Source organism: Branchiostoma floridae, chromosome 16 (assembly GCF_000003815.2).
Source record: "Branchiostoma floridae strain S238N-H82 chromosome 16, Bfl_VNyyK, whole genome shotgun sequence".
NCBI classification, from domain to species: Eukaryota; Metazoa; Chordata; class Leptocardii; order Amphioxiformes; family Branchiostomatidae; genus Branchiostoma; species Branchiostoma floridae.
The window spans coordinates 16,456,961-16,462,740 of NC_049994.1; the positions used below are offsets into that span (position 1 = coordinate 16,456,961).

The 5,780-nt window shown below is 40.8% G+C and overlaps 1 protein-coding gene across 14 annotated transcripts in view; it reads right to left on the reverse strand.

Moving 5' to 3' along the window:
* LOC118403815 (cAMP-regulated phosphoprotein 21-like) overlaps positions 1-2,509 on the reverse strand; it is a 175,538-nt gene extending 173,029 nt beyond the window's left edge. For 13 of the 14 annotated variants that reach the window (XR_004829699.1, XM_035802643.1, XM_035802653.1 and 10 more), the window contains exon 1: positions 2,318-2,509. The gene's annotated coding sequence lies outside the window, so the exon portion shown is untranslated. The remainder of the gene's footprint in view (positions 1-2,317) is intronic. The other variant, XM_035802648.1, reaches the window with a different exon arrangement.
* Positions 2,510-5,780: the final 3,271 nt, after the last annotated feature.

Here is a 5,780-nt window from a genome sequence, read left to right on the forward strand (position 1 = left end):
AGACTAGAGGGTTATAACGTAAGGGCTTGAAATTCATTTTGGGGAATAGGTGCTCTAGTGCACATAAAAATTAAGGTATGCAGAAAAAAAAATTGGATGGACAACATGAAATTGACTTATTGAGTAGAATATGAGCAAAACCTATTTACAGTTTTGAGCTTTGTGATGACCTGAAATCTAAAGCCAAATTTAGAATTCTAAATAGTAAAAATAACGAATATTGCTTTTGGTTGGAGTGTGTCAGGAAGCTTAAGGACATCAAAGTGTGCGGCCTAACTAGGGTGGACTCACTGGACAGAACCGCTTGGAACTGGAAGCGCAGTATGAGGACTAGCCGACTGCTGCCTACCCGTGTCAGGGATCCCAGCAGTAGTATAATGAAATACTGGATACTAGTGTCTATACACACTTTATACTAGTGTGCAGTGATACATTTACATATACCTAACCCTATATAAATATCTAGGTGCACTGGTGCACCCCCAGTCAAAAATCAGGTGCACGAACAGGCATATGCACTATGCACCCTGTATTTCCAACCCTGTACATGTACGTCAGCAACCTTTCTTTGACTTTTGGCTACAGACAAAATATTATGTAACAACATAGACAGTTCAAGCAAGGAGGTGGAATGGAACCTTCTTGTTTCAAGGTACTTCAAATTCCTGGAATTGTTTGCAACCTTCTTCCCAAGAAAAGAAAGGCATGTTTACAGAATGGCTCCTGAAGTTGTGTCTTGGGATATTGATAGAAAAGGTAGAATCTATAATGTTTTGTCAAGCATGGTACAAACATACACTTATCAATATTGTGATATTGTTTGGGCAAACATATTTGAGGCACTAACATAGTATTACATAGTATTAGAGCAGGGGTTTGAAACATTTTTAAGTCATGTTTTCGATTGCAAAAATGCACAATAACTGATTTAATGACACTTTCAGGAATAAAGTTATAGACACTACTAAGAAAGTGAAAGTTCTTCTGACAATCAGGCCATTAAGAAAATTGAGCTGAGGCCTTTCTAATCAACATAATTGGAAAATATAAGCATTTCACACTTTCATTATTTTCAGAAGCCTTGTCTACACAAAATTCAAATAGATAGAAATAAAAGGTACTTTTCCTTTTACCCATCTATTTAGGACCTTTCAATTGAAGTTCCTTGCACATTTATGATAAAGAGAAACAGGATCTACCAAACTGAACACAAAAACTGAGAATAAAAAGAAATAGTCATGGTGACATGATCTAACACATTATGGCTCAAAAGAAAAATAAACAACTTTCCCCTATTGTAAACATAAACAGCCAATTACATTATAAGTATAACATCAGTTTACATAAATGTATGATGTATTACAATGCACAATACCTGGGTAGTACATTCTTATTCAAAACACAACAAATATCATGCAGGACCCATCATCAAAATGTAACATTACGCTACTTTTCTCATGTATCAAGTCTAAATATCAACTTACACTGAGATACTGTAAAGCCAGAGCAATTTGATCTACATAAAAAGATTAGCTGAACACACCTGATTAAATCCGAACAATACCTTCCAACAACATGAAACAAAACATTGTTTTGTTTACGTTAATTGAATTACTTCCTTGTCGTACCCATGTGAAAAAGAAAACCCTTTCTTGTACAGAACCAGCACTACATACTGATCAATAAAAGAATGCTATCTAAATAAATTCTGGGAATATTACGGAGATTTTGCCGTTATTCCAGCGTTCCCGTGTTAGCCCGTAGGGAGTTGATCACACTGTACACGAGCTAAAAATAGCACTAGACATTTGTACATTTGTGGGGCCATTTTCCCCGGCGCTGCGCGCTGTCAAGCCGGCGGCTCGCCTCACGCCTGTGTTATAACCCCGATCAGAAATCCCTGGCATGTCATAACCAACTTCTCCTATCGGACACACAAACCTAAAAACGCTGGGAAAATTTCCCGTCCCTCCTAAAATGGGCAAGCGGCCGTCTATCTGGATGGCATGTTTGGAGACATGGGTCCCCTGTGTGCATCATTTCCCAGCTGAGAGATCAGATAGGCGGAGCAAAATTTTGGCGATAATATTTCTTTCCTTTGTGCTCTGGCTAGCGGAGAGAAATTTCAGCTAGGCTATCACATGTAGGACTATCGTGTTTTGCACATGCAGTAAAGGTTTCAGAAGAGCGAGGGGTTTAGGAAGAGGGAGGAAACACGTTTAGGATGATACAGCTGTCTGGGTACCCCTCCCCTCTTCCGAGCGTGTTCGCCGGAGCACACCCCCTTCCCCCCTGCCGCCTAAAGCTCACTACTCACCGCTTTTCCCTCCAGTGCCGCTCGCCAGCCGATCGGGAGCTAGAGGACACAATCCGTGACCGATCTCCGTCTTTTCCGGAGCTGTAAGCAGCTAGAAAGGGAGGGGAAAATCGTCTTTTACAACATGGAAGTGGACAAATGGTAGTCCCCGTGAACCCGGCACTGCGCCGTGACGTCACCGGAAATGCCGGGCCTAGCCGTCCCAACATGCACAGGGGCGCTTCCGGTCGTCTGCTAGTGAAAGTGGGCGGAGAAAGTTTCATGTGTCGCGGTGTTATCTCCAAGCAGATGTTGTGTGGGGGGGGGACTGGGGAACGTAACGTTTTATGACAGTCCTGTTTCTGAATACGTGTACGCTGTACAGACTCACATACTCTCGCACACACACACAAAATGGCCTGCCTAGAAAACTACTGAATGAATGAATGAATGAACTTTATTGCACATTTGTAACGTTACATGGTGCAATGTCATTGAGAGCAATGGTGACAGTCTTTGACTTTATCATGAATTGTTCACAATATGATGATAAACGCTCAAACTTTGTTCAATTTTGGGGGGAATTTGGTTGGGGGGTTCTTTTTAGTACTTGTGGGACCATCGAGCGACGCAGGCGCCAACTGCCAAGAGGAATCCGGGGGCATATTCCCAGGAAAAATTGAAATCTTGACCCGCTGAAATGCTATTTCCTCCTCGTATTTTGACAGGCAAAATTTGCTGGAAGACTAAGCTAAGTTTAACGGAATTTCTATTAAAGATACACAAGACTTTCGGGCGTAAGTATTTGAGGGCGACTCCCCCTAACTTATTTTCACCATGCCCGACACCCAAGACGTGAGGTGGCGCAATGAGGACCTCCGGGGAAATTTTGAAATCTGGGCCCTCTAAAAAGCAATTTCTGGGGCAAAAATGCCGATAGACTCGCTAGGATTGAATTAAATTTCTATCAATGAAAAATGCAAATCCCTTGTCTACGGCATGCGACGTCTCATCTATGCTCAATGAAAGTCGATATGCAATGAGGTAGTATTAATTACTGTATGTAAAAATGACTGGAAAATTGAATTTGAATAGTATTTATGTAGTTTCAGACATAATTGATTACCAGATTGCTTCAGTGGAAAGAATGTTTCGCACGCTGGATAGATAAAATAAAAGAATCACCACTGACGTTGTCTATTGTTGTACATTGTACAAAAAGTTATACTTGAAATAGTACAATTTATTTAATTTTTCTTGTTTGATTGTATTTTTGTCCCGCAACAACAGCTTAACACCAACCCCGTCCTACAAGTGCTCCCAGTGTGCCTATTCCTCAGGCAAGAAGTACAATGTGGAAAAGCATGTAAAAACCATCCACACCGGTACCAAAGAGCAAGAGTTTTTGTGTGAGAAGTGCGACTACAGCACGGCTGACACTGGTCAAACTTCAATCGTCACAACAGACAAAAACATGTAGATGGCATTGAAACTCCCAAACGTAACAGACCCTACTAAGCGTGAACAGTTTCATCAGGTTGGTACGTCACTGAATAAAGAGACTCTTTTTGCACAACCATTGGTTTATTCCACACCAACATTTCGGTGACCGTCTGACACCTTCTTCAGGGCAATTCTGACTGGTTCAATGCAGTACAAATATGAACCAGTCAGAATTGCCCTGAAGAAGGTGACAGACGGTCACCGAAACGTCGGTGTGGAATAAACCAATGGTTGTGTAAAAAGAGTCTCTTTATTCAGACCCTACTAAGGATTACTTTCTGACAAAGCATCAGCCAAGACAGATAAGCTAATGTTTCAAATGTACTTCATTGACACACATATATAATGTAACCTGGCTGACAAGTTTGACAAGTCAAAAGTATTTACTAACCCTGTCCCTTACTGTAGCCAAGAAATCCAGGAGCTGGGGAAGCAGCAGCAAGAGCTGAATGGTGAGGCCTGCCGGACTTTCCCTTACCAGGGCTCGAATTACCCACTTGCCCACTTGAAAATGCAACCTCATTTTGCCTCGCGCAACTTAATTTTGAACCCAGGTTGCACACTGCGCAACCTGAAATGTTGCAGTTGGAACACTGCTTTTCCCCCACCGACGTGCATAAGCTTTTGTATTTATTTTTGGATAACATAAAACATATTACATAGTTACATATAACTGGAAGAAAAGATAAGGGATAAGTAGCTGATTTGAAGAAAGTAACAACTTGAAAGTGGGGCAACCTGAAATGTTGATGGCGCAACCTGGCTTTTGACTCAGGTTGCCACTTGGACAACCTGGCTGGCTGAAAAAAGTATTTCGAGCACTGCTTACTCAGTCGGACATGTTGATTCGATTATATGGATGACATCCTATGGGAATCCCCAAACTGATGCGAGCATGCGAATAAAAAAAAGTTGGCGAAAAAAAAAGTTGCCTTCATTATGAAATCTAAGTGGTCTGGAAGGCTGAACAAATGAAAAACACAGAATATTGAATACCGAACAATAGATTCTTCATTTTTACCTCCATGAAAAATGGAGGTATAGTGTGTGTTTGTGACAGAATTTCTGATTTGAGTTGTAAAACCAAATTGACACAAAGAAAACAAGACATGCAAGGATAAATTCTAAGATGTCTTTATTCGAAACTTTTCTCTGTACAAATACAACTTTATACAAAATAGAAACATTTCTACGGAAACTATTTCTGCACAAGAAACAAGAAGAAGCAACAGAATAACAATTTTCAACATGGTACTGTATAGTACTGGGAATGGGAGTTTCCACGGCCTTAGAGAAACTTAGCCCATGTTGAACATTGCAAATCAGAGCACAAAGAAAAACAAAAGCCAGCACCAAGTCTGTGAAGGAGTGATATGCATATGCATATGCCTTGTTCTGAGTTTGAAAAAATTGTGAATCTGTGCTGACGAAAAATAAAATTCTTGGATGAAGGAGGCTAGGATATACTCTGCAAGCATTTTTTTGCGTTTTTATCTGGCTTTCTATATTGTACCGTAACTTGTTGATGTCTCGCGTGCGGCCAGGCCTTAAACAGCCAGAGACTAACTTCTGCTAAGAGAGTAGCTAGGATACACAAAAGTATATGCAGAACCATGCCTCAAAGGGCAGCTGTCTTCCAGTGCAATAAATCAAACAGTCCACAGGCTAGTGAGCAACCTCAATAAGACGTGCCTGTCAAGGAATGATGATCTCAAGACACATCACTTTTACTTGGGCGTAAGGAATGTGTCTCCAGATACCTGATGGACCCACACAAACACCTGCCCTAGCCATTTTTGGTCAACTACTTCATTGTAACTGCTAAAAGCACTGGCAAGGGGCATAAAATTTCTTATCTGACATCTGTTGTGATAAAAATCTTGTAGAATCCTTTTCCTGCATTCTTTTCCTTTTTATTGAAATAGACAATTGTGTAGCCTGCTTTGCAGACTGGTTTTGTAACCAAACTTTTGTCAAGCCT